Source organism: Kryptolebias marmoratus, linkage group LG10 (genome assembly GCF_001649575.2).
Source record: "Kryptolebias marmoratus isolate JLee-2015 linkage group LG10, ASM164957v2, whole genome shotgun sequence".
Taxonomy (NCBI): Eukaryota; Metazoa; Chordata; class Actinopteri; order Cyprinodontiformes; family Rivulidae; genus Kryptolebias; species Kryptolebias marmoratus.
In genome coordinates this window covers 22,197,027-22,207,553 of record NC_051439.1, presented here as the reverse complement: position 1 = coordinate 22,207,553, position 10,527 = coordinate 22,197,027, and the positions used below count along the sequence as shown (strand labels likewise).

General features: G+C 45.7%; 1 long non-coding RNA gene across 1 annotated transcript; it reads left to right on the top strand.

Annotated features, from left to right (window-relative positions):
- The first annotated feature begins 4,427 nt into the window (after positions 1-4,427).
- Positions 4,428-8,408, top strand: LOC112449830. The gene is made up of 3 exons (XR_003038372.2): positions 4,428-4,738; positions 5,790-5,903; positions 7,880-8,408. It is a non-coding gene; the product is annotated as an uncharacterized LOC112449830 (long non-coding RNA).
- The last annotated feature ends 2,119 nt before the right edge of the window (positions 8,409-10,527 follow it).

Genomic DNA, 10,527 nt, shown 5'->3' with positions numbered 1-10,527 from the left:
TGAAGCGAACAAAAATCAGATCGATGAGTTTGAATGTTTGTTGCAAAAACAAAACAAAAATTGAGAAAAATGCTAAAGATTGGTCCCTTTATGACCTTTATTACCGGACAGAGAAGCACTTCCGTAAAGGATCGAATTTACCGGACGGTGTTTGGTTCTCCGTATTCTTTCACGTTGGGTAAAAACTCTCCCTATGGCGAGAGTTTCTACTCATAACGGTCTTCAGTGTTTTTAATCAAAACCCATTAGATGGTTTTAGGGTAGAGATATTAGACATTAATGCGGTTTTCCTTCTGCTTTAGTTTCTTCTGTGTTTTTGTTTTTTTTCTGCCTTTTTACGTCGGAACGCTCCTGAAACTGATGTGTTGTTTTTATCGTCTTATCAAATCTGCAGGAAATGTTTCAATTATCAGAACCGCATGGGCCTGATTTTACATCAGAACTGATTCCTAACAGGAGTTTTTATCCGTTTTTAGTTTTATCCACGCAGCAAATATGGATGAAAGTGACGAGAAGAGAAGAACGGTCCACTTTCTGTCGGTTCTAGGATTTAACACACTTGTAGAACCTCCTCCAGCAGCAGAACTCTCAGTGGGTTCCTGGTTGTGGAGGAGTTGTGGCCCACTCTCAGCTCATTGGTTTCTGCTCAGCTCTCTTTGGTTTCTGCTCAGCTCTCTCAGGTTCTGGTTCTGGTTCTGGACCGTTCTGCTGTGTTTGGGATCATTGTCCTGTTTGTCACATCTGACTCCAGAATCAGCCCAAACCATCAGCCCTCCACCGCCGTGCTGACAGCTGCAGTGCATTCTGGGTAAACATCTGTCCTCTGGTTCTGGTTCTGGTCCAGAAGTCTTCTGGTTCCTTCTTAGACAGAAGAGGCTTTAACCTTTGACCTGCTGACTGAGGCCTGTAGAGTCTGAGATGGAGCTCGTTGCACAGTCTGACCTTCAGGGTGAAGATCAGCAGCTGTCTTAAATGTTTCCTCTTGTCAATAATCTTCCTCTCTGTAGAACGATGGACTCCATATGACCTTTGACCCTTCCCAGGTTGCTTCTCTGAGGTCATTGCTGATGTCTTTCCGCCCTGGCGTTGTGCTAACACCTGTAGCTCCGGGTCACATTGATGGTGATTCAGTCCTAGAACTGAAAGATGGTGGACATTTTTCTCCCCTGACTGTAATTTGTTTGAAGGTCATTTAATAAAATGTTTATTTTAAATTAAAATTATATATCTGCCTGATAAGTTTAGGGATATTCTTATGACATCACATATCTATAAATCAATATAAATGAGTGGATGTTTGCTCAGCCTCAGCATGGAGGGACTTTTTACTGTTCGTACAGAGATCCATCTGTCTCCAACCTGAAAGATTAATTTATTCTGTTCAGCACCAAGATGATCAGGATCAGAGGGACAGTGAAGCAGGAGAAACTTCCTCACATGCTTTTATTTTGTTTTATTCTTACAACCCATATTTTATTTCCAGTGGAACACAGTAAACTGGTCCAACATTTAAATGAAGAATTGTTTTTGGAGTAAATAAGGTCATTAACAGGTCCATGTTTGCTCTAAAAGCTGGAGATCCTTCCCAGAGGCACTAATGCACCCCCATACCATCAGAGAGGCAGGCTGACCTCAGAACAGTTCTCCTCTTTGGTCCAGAAGAGACACATCTGTTCACATCTGGCTTCTTCTTTGCCTGATAGAGCTTTAAGCAGCACGGTGAACTGTGTTTACAGAACCAGAACCAGCCTTGACCTTTGACCCCAGAGGTTCCTGCAGATTGATTTTATGATGTGGAGATGATGGGATCTTCTCAATGTTCTGTTGAGGAACTTTATTCTGAAATTGTTCCTCCAGTTTTAGAACCTCTGCCCATCTTTACGACCTGAACGCTGCTGATAATTAACCTCGTTAGGAACTCAAAGCTCCTCCAGATGTTTCTTTTACAGATGTGTTGCTGCCATCAAATTCAAAACCCCCCAATTTACCCCCAACATTAGAATATTAGTTTAACATTTGATATATTTCTTCTGTTCCACTGTGAAGAAAATATGGGTTTCTTAGATTAGCAAACTGTTGTATTTTGTTTTTATTTGCAGAACGTCCCGGTTTTGCCCGATTCTGAGTTTTAATTTCTCGTTTGTTGAAACTGTTGGTCTTCCGCGGCTGAAATACCTGAAATATTCTTTAATGTTGAGTCTTATCTGTGAAAACTTGGTTTTTTAGTCTGTTTCTGAGGCAAAATACCTCGACCCAGATAATTTATTCTCCTTTTGTCTGTTTCCATATCTCTACCATAGACATGTGGATCTAACCGTTTGGCATTATTTGATTGTATTTGACAGTTTGTTGCAGTATACGGACATGGTTTTCATCATTTCGTTACATTCCACCTCAACAACCAACCCCCCCCCCCCCCCCCCCCACCCCACACAACCACACCAAACATATCAAACACNCCCCGCCCAAACAAAGACAAAAAAACACAACATTTGTTTTTCTTCTCAGTCTCTCTCGTTATTTTTCTCTGTGCCTGAAAAACTCTGCTATCAAAGACAATAAAAAACAGTTTTCAGTAAACATTTTATTTTTGGAGGTTTTTTTTGTCCTCATTCTGACTCTGTCCCGTCCTCCATCTGACTCTGTCCCCTGTCCTCCATCTAACTCTGTCCCCTGTCCTCCATCAACCTCAGTGTCCTCTGACGTGTCCCTCCTCGTGGTCTTCGACTAAAGGCTCCGTCACAATCCATAAGAAGTCGGTTCAAAGTCACATTTTTGTTTTCTCACACCTTTCATCACCCACGAGATGCTCGGATCAGAAGCTCCTCCCTCCTCTGGGAAGCTCCTCCCCTCTCCAGGAAGCCCCTCCCCCTCCAAGAAGCTCCTCCCTCCTCCTGCAGCATTTCTTCCCACCAGCGTCTCAGCTCTTCTGTCCTTGTACAGATTTTTGCTTCCCTCGCCGCGACCAGACGTGTTTATTAAACCCCCTAAGACAGAACACGCCGTTTGGCGTTCGCTAAATCTAACGAGTGAACAAAGGGAGCGCGTCGTGGCGCTGCCCGGCCGAGGAGCACTTCCCCCAGGCCTCCACAGCCCTAAAGAGCCGCCTGTGTCTCTGCGGTCTTTTTAAGCTCAGAGGTCTCTAAGTTTTGCTGGAACAGTCGTAAAGACAGCCTCCAGATGTTTCAAAATGGCTCCATTAAAGCTCATGACCACACCCACAGCACCTTCTGACCAATCACAGGACACTTGGAGCTCTGAGGAACGGTTCGGCCCGGGCCTTGTGCCGAAGAGCGCCGGACGAAGCTACGAGAACAAAACGATGTAGTTTTCGTCACGTGACTGAGAGACGACTTCCTGTCTTCTCCTGGAGGACAAAAAGGCCTTGACGGTGGGACAATGTCCTCCGGCACCCTGTTTGTCAACAGCACCGGTGGTGGTTGTCTGAACCCGGGCCTCGGCTGATCTGGTTCGGTGTCGCTTGGATGAACTATAGCCGGTTTTGTGTTTGCTGAGGTGGAGTTTCAGTCAACTCCGTCCGGTGGTTCACCAGATATTTCGCTAACAGGCAGCATCATGGGGCTTGCCGCGGTTGCGGTGGGGGTGGAGCTGGTGGAAAGCAGCCAGGACTGCAAACACTGAAACAGAAGCGTTCATTTAGCAGCGAACACACCGCCCCCCCCCGGTTCAGAGGGCGTCCATGAATGGAGCACTTCAGGCCGAGGAGGAAGCTGCCGTCAGGGCAGGATGTTCCCCTCAGGACGCACTTCACGTCGGCCGGGCGCCAAAGGCTCGCTTACACCCGATGGAGCCCCTCCGTCACCGTCCGGCTTCGGTGCGCTGAGCTTCCAACGAGGCGCGGCGGCGAGGGAGGGCCTGGAGCACCAACGATCAGCTTCGTTAGGAGCCTAATTTGTTCAACGTGACCCAAATTAACGGCAGTTGTGGCTTTTTTCCTCCATTTATTCACACCTTTTAATCGCCTGTTAGCAAAACTTCTCATTATTTCAGCTCTCAGAGCTGACAGCTAATCCACCTCAGCAAACACAACAGTAGCTACAGTTTCACAGACATCCAGCTAAAATTCGGTGTGGTAGTAGCCGAGAGTCATCCCCAACACTGACTGCGCGACATCTTTGTTTGAACTCTGGAAAATGTTTTTATTTGATGTGAATCTAGTCAACCCAGTTCAAGATGCCGAGCCGAACCTTAAATTCGATTTTGGGTGTGGTAGTAGCTGAGGGTCATCCCAACCGGTCACGTGAGACTTTGGTTTGAAAGTTGGGCATGCGAGGCGGCGGGCGATACGGACCCCTTCAAGGAACGGCATCCTGTTTGTGGATAGTGAGGGAAATTCAAGATGGCTGCTCTCCATGTTTGTTAGATTGCATAAATAAAGTGTGTAGGTGTGTGTAGGTGTGTGTGTGTGTGTAGGTGTGTGTGGCGCTGCTCTAACCGATACACATCTCTCTCTGTGGGAGCGTGAGGACAGGAATGAAAGTGTGTTTTTCCTCAGTGTGTGCACGGATGCTCAGGAACTGAAACTGGACCTTGGTATGTTGTCGCTGTAAGTGCGCCAAATCAGCGATTAGCCGCGCTCCCAGCGAGACAGCCGTGCAGCCGAGTGACGTTCAGGAACAGGTGTTTGTAAAACTATCTGCCGCTCGGAGCTCCTGGGAGAGCTGCGGCGGCACCGAGCGGCAGGAATAGACCTGATGATAGTTGGAGACCGGCGTAGGTATGTTCGCTGCTTCTCCCGGATTTTCTCTGGTTACAGTCACAGCTGTTAAATAATAACAGAACGGGAGAAATTACAGTTTCTGTGTGAACACTGAGAGCTGAATGACTGCTGAAATTAGCTGAAGCAGCTGAAACTGAGCAAAACCAAACGGAACACTAGCTAAACTCAGCAAAATGCTACGTGAAAGTAGCTAAAAGTTGCAAAAGTCCTGTTAAAAACTAAATTTAGTAAAAGGTTTACAAAAAGCTGGTAGCTAGAAGCTAAAAGTAACAAAATGCTAGCTAAAAGTAGTAAAAGACTAGCTAAAAGCTTCAAAAGCAGAAGGCTAGCTAGAAATTAAAACCAGAAAAAAGCAAGCTAAATGTAAGAAAAGGGTACTTAAAAAGAACAAAAATACTAGCTGAAACTTAAAAGTAGCTAAATGGTTGCTAATAGCTAAAAAGGAAAAAGTTAGCTATAAGCCAAAAGTAGCAAAATGCTAGAAGAAAGCTAAAAGAAGCAAATGTTACCTAAAACCTAAATTAAGCAAAAAGCTACTTAAAATCTAAATGTTGTAAAAAGTTAGCTAAAAGCTAAAAAAATAGCATAATGTTAGCTAGATGCTAAAATTAGCAAAAGGTTAGCTAAAAAAGCACATCAGTTAGAAATTGAAAACGACAAAAGTGGCAGAAATGTGATTAAACATTTAAAGTTAAGATAAGAAAACAAAAATGGAGCCAAAATACTGAAGTAGATTTCAGAGGGAACTTTTTTAAAGGAAATAAAAAGATCTTAGTGTGTTTCTGTGGCCTTTTTTTTGTAAATAAAGTTGAATAATTTACAAAAGTTACCAAACATTGTTCCCAATACAGCTGAACGTTTTGATTAACAAACGGCTAAAATAACACAAAGTAAACAGAAGTAGTTTGATTGGAAACAACTATAAACAGAAAAAAACAATAGTTTAAATGTTAACTTATTATTTATAAATATGTTCACGTGAACGTGTTAAAATTAACGCGTTTATGAATTTTTTTTACATTTTTTTGCTGATTTTGTAACTGAGCAGTGAAGTTTTCAGTTGACCGACGGCACCTGAACGCACCTCAGCATGGCGCCATATCTCGGCTCCTTCGGGCAGAAAATGGCTGCCGGAGACCGAGAAGAGGAGAAATCCAACCAGGTGAAACTTTTACAGCTTTTAGAGTTTCTGAGCTTCTTCTGTGACCTGTGAATTAGCTAAAACACCGGGGTCGGTTCTGTTAGTTTTTAGAAACTCTCTTTACCTGCTAATTACCATCACCTGTGACAGAAACAGCTGAAATACTCAGTATTTAAGGATTTAATGTAAGTTTGTTTTTTATAAAAACAAGCGGTGGAGGTTCGGAGAACGTTGTTCTGTGTTCTTGTGCATTTTTTATTTATATGTTTAAAAAAAGGGAGAAGTTAAATCAAGCTAATTGCTACGCTAACAGCTTCTTCTGTAAGCTGTTCTCTTTTCAGGGGTCTCCACAGCGAGTCCTCCATCTAACTCTGTCCTCTGTCCTCCATGTCCTCTCTAACTGCATCCATATATGTCCTCTTTGTCTCTAACATCCTTCTGTCCCTCCTCTGGACATGTCCAAACCGTCTCAGTCTGTCCTCTCTAACTTTGTCTCCCTGTGCTGGACCTCTGATGTCCTCATCCTGTCCATCCTCGTCCCTTCGAAGGAGAACCTCAACGTCTTCAGCTCTGACACTTCCTGTTCTGTCTCTAAACCAACATGGCCGCCCTCACCACTGCCTGTAAACCTTTCCTTTGACCTTTGACCTTTGCTCACTCCTGAATCTTTCGTCCATCCTGCCTGGACTCTTCGTCTTCACCTCACTCCCTGTCCTCCTGGACAGTGGACTCCAAGTCCTTGAAGTCCTGCCTGTCCTCATCTGTTAGTCTGTCCATCACAGAGCAAACAGGAAGGAGCTCAGAGCCGATCCTTGATTCTGTCCCACCTCCACCTCACCACTGTCCTGCTGTCCCCATCCATGTCCAGATGTCCTCAAACACCACAGCTCCTGTCAGATGTCTTTTTCTAACTCCACAGAAACACGATGAAGTTCTTCCTGACCTTCTCTGTTCTCCTCCACCAACATCCTGAAATCAAAGATGGCGTCTGTGGAGCTCTGTCCTGGTCCTGTCCCGCTGCTCACAGACTGTCCCCTCTTGTTTCAGTCTAGCTTCCACAGCTGTCTCCCAGATCTTCATCGTCCTCTCCTCTTCTCCAGCTCTGTCCATCAGTCTTGTTCTTACAGATTGACACCAACACATTTTTCCTCCAATCAAAACCCTCTCTGTCTTCTCTCTGAGACATTTCCGTCCCTCCTCTGGTGTCATCAGGTCCAACTGTCCTGGTTCCTGGTCCACAGTTTCTATGACCTCTACTCTTCTTTCCTCAGCTCCTCAGAGTTGTCTGTCCATCCTCCCATCACCCTGTCCTCTCTTGTCAGAACAAGTCCTTCTGTCCCTCCTTGGTGTCCAACTCATCATACCTTTGCTGCCTCCCTCTTTGTCCTACGTCTCCTTATATCCCTGTCTCCTCTCTCCAGTCCTCTCTGTCCCTTGTCTTCCTGGCTAACCTCTTCCTCTTCCTCTCTATTCCACCACCAGGTGTCCTCATCATCTTGTCTCTGTCCAGGTGACACCAAGTCCCTTCCTGCCTGTCTCTCTAACAGCTCCTCTCTGAACTCCTCACACCTTCCTCCTTCCTCAACTTCCACCGTTTGGTCCTCTTTTCCTCTTCATCACCATCTGAAGTCCACCATGTCCCTCAGGTTACCTCTTCCTCACAGGATGTGGTCCACCTGCGTCCACTCCTACAGGTCACCCTGTGCTCCTCCCTCTTTTGGGGACAGGTGTTGACGACGGCCACTTCCATCCTTCCTTCCTGGTTCCTTTCCTTGCTTCCTTCACCAACACGTCCTTTCAGATCTGCTTAGCTTTTAGCTAGCCTGTCCTGTGAGTATTTTGTCCCACGTGTCAGAAGGTTTGGACACGCTGTAATTTATGTTGTTGTGGTTATAAACTAACCGGAGAAATTGGTTCTAATTTCAGAAGATGTAAGAGAAGCTGATGAGATGTTTGAAATAAAAGAATAATAACTTATCGTTGTTTTGTTTGTGCAGACGGGTTTTCCATCGACCTGATGGAACCTGAAGGATCCTGTGATGGACGACCCCCCCAAGAGAGACGCCGACCGTCGGACTCTTCACAGATAAGAATCTGCACACACTCCTGATGGTGTCCAATCCTGGTCCTGGTGGTCCTGGAGGACATGGAGGACCACCGTCCTGCAGGTTTCAGGTGTTTCTCTGCTGCTGAATGACTGAGTGATGAACAGAACCTGAAGAGCTGCTGAGGAGCAGAGAAACATCTAGAACCTGCTTTATGGTGGTCCACCAGGACCAGGACCAGGATGGGACACCACTGTCCTAAGAAGGACATATAGAGCAGCGGTTCCGACCCATAAAATAACAGCGACAAAGGTGTGTGACCTCATCTGTTGGCTGATTAAACATCCAAAAGTGCTAATAATCCTGTTAAATAAGGACATAACGACACAAACAGTCTTAGCAGCCATTTTGCTTTTTTTAAATCATTAAATGACTTGTATTTCAATTCTCTGTCACAATTATGGTGTAAATATATCATAAAATCTGGGTTTTAAGTGTAACTTGATATCTGGAGATTATCTGAGGACCCCTGCTTGGTGCTGAGTGACCCACATTGGGGCCCCGACCCAGACTTTGGGGATCCTTGATATAGAGGGACTGAAAGTAAACATCTGGGATCTCAACCCTTCAATAAAAAGAGGAACTGAGTGAAAAGTTTCCACACAAAAGAAGCAGAATTTATTTTATTTTGTTTATTAAAGGAGCTGTTCAGTTCGTCTTTAAAGTTTGACCCCGTGGACCCAACCCGTCCATCCACCTGTCCCTCCGTCCTACCCCGACTCGGAGGGACGGTCCCACCTTCTTCCAGTTGAGACCCACGACCTCGGACTGTGGAGCGGACCCTCGTCCCCCTTTAACCAAGTCCTGGTCTGAAGACGCCAACAGGACCACATCGTCTGCGTCCAGCTTGACTTGTCCGGTGGATCTGAGGTTCAGGACCGCGTTCCTCCTGTAGGACTACCGGGTACCGGGTCACTTTTAGGGCGCTGCTTGAATTCTGGGACAGAGTCGAGCTTGTTCCTGGTTCTGGTTGGACTCCTCCATGTCTCCTGTTGGTGGACAGGAAGTGGGGCATCCAGTTCAGGCGTCTTCATTGCTTCTTCTTAGAGTTAGAGCCGACTCTTTTATTTTTATTATTCCTGACCCGTGGAAACCAACCATAGGTGCTGCAGACACGGATGATACCATCGGGCGGTAAGACTGGGGGGGGGGTGAGTGGTACAGTCCGAAACACGGACACCCCCCCGCCGCCCCGCGCCAGCTGTCTGCAGCCCCTTCCAGCTGTCTCCTTAATGATATAGCTAATGAGACATTTCAGGGGTCTGACACACACACACACACACACACACACACACACACACACACACACACACACACTCACACACACACACACTCACGGTGTGGGCCGACTGAAGGGCAGATCTGTGGAGCGTTTTCCCCCAACGAGACGAAAGCTTCGATGGTTTTTACCTCAAAAACAACCCGAACCACAGCTGAAGGCTAAAAGTAGCAGAAGGCTAGCTAGAAGCTATTAGGTAGAGCTAAAAGTAGCTGGACTGTAGCTAAAAGAAGCAAAACAGGCTAGCTAAACGTAGGAAAAGGATAGCTAAAAGTAGCTAAAAAGTGCAGCTAAAAGTAGCTAAAGAGTGTAGCTAAAAGTAGCTAAAGAGTGTAGCTAAAAGTAGCTAAAAAAGTGTAGCTAAAAGTAGCATAATAAAACAGAAAGAGCTGAAGAGATCTCTACATGTTTCTAAGAGGACAAAAAATGTAAATAAAGTTAAATATTCATAAAAAATATAAGTCACAAAAAGCTAAAGTTTCAGCTGAACGAGCCGAAGTTTTGGCTTTATGAGCAGCTGAAGGTGAGACGATGATCTGGATGCTGCAGTCATTTCAGACAGGAATGACCCTCAGCTACGACCACACGAAGCTGCAGCAACAAACGCAGATCAGCTGTTCGTCCACAGATTACAGTCCGTCCTCTGGCTCATCAGATATTTTACTGACAGGCGATAATCAGACTCATTTCACCTGAGATCATCCAGGAACCAGATCTGAGTTTAAACGTTTGTTTCTCTGTGACTCGAAGTTTTAAACTCGGTCTTTTCTGCCACCTGGTGGTCAGACTGAGAACTGCTCACAAAACATGAAAATTAGAAGAAAAACCTTCAAAGATCGGCTCGTTTGTCCTGGGATCTGCTACTACCACACCAAAGATCGGCTGAGTTTTAGACACTTATGTTTCCTGGGATATTTCGCTAACATACTCCTTTCCTGGCAGCTGACAGCGGATCAGCTGAACCTTCTGGAGGGAAATCAGAATCAGCAAACGCTCAAAGACGTGTTTTACTCGGGTGATAATTAGCTGCAAAGATTCAAGACAAACAAAAAACCAGACAGACGGTCAGAAAGATTTATTACTGCTGGTCCTGGATCTGCTGGTCCTGGATCAGCTGGTCCTGGATCAGCCGGTCCTGGATCAGACAGTCCTGGATCAGCTGGTCCTGGATCTGCTGGTCCTGGATCAGCTGGTCGTGGATCTGCTGGTCCTGGATCAGACAGTCCTGGATCAGCTGGTCCTGGATCTGCTGGTCCTGGAT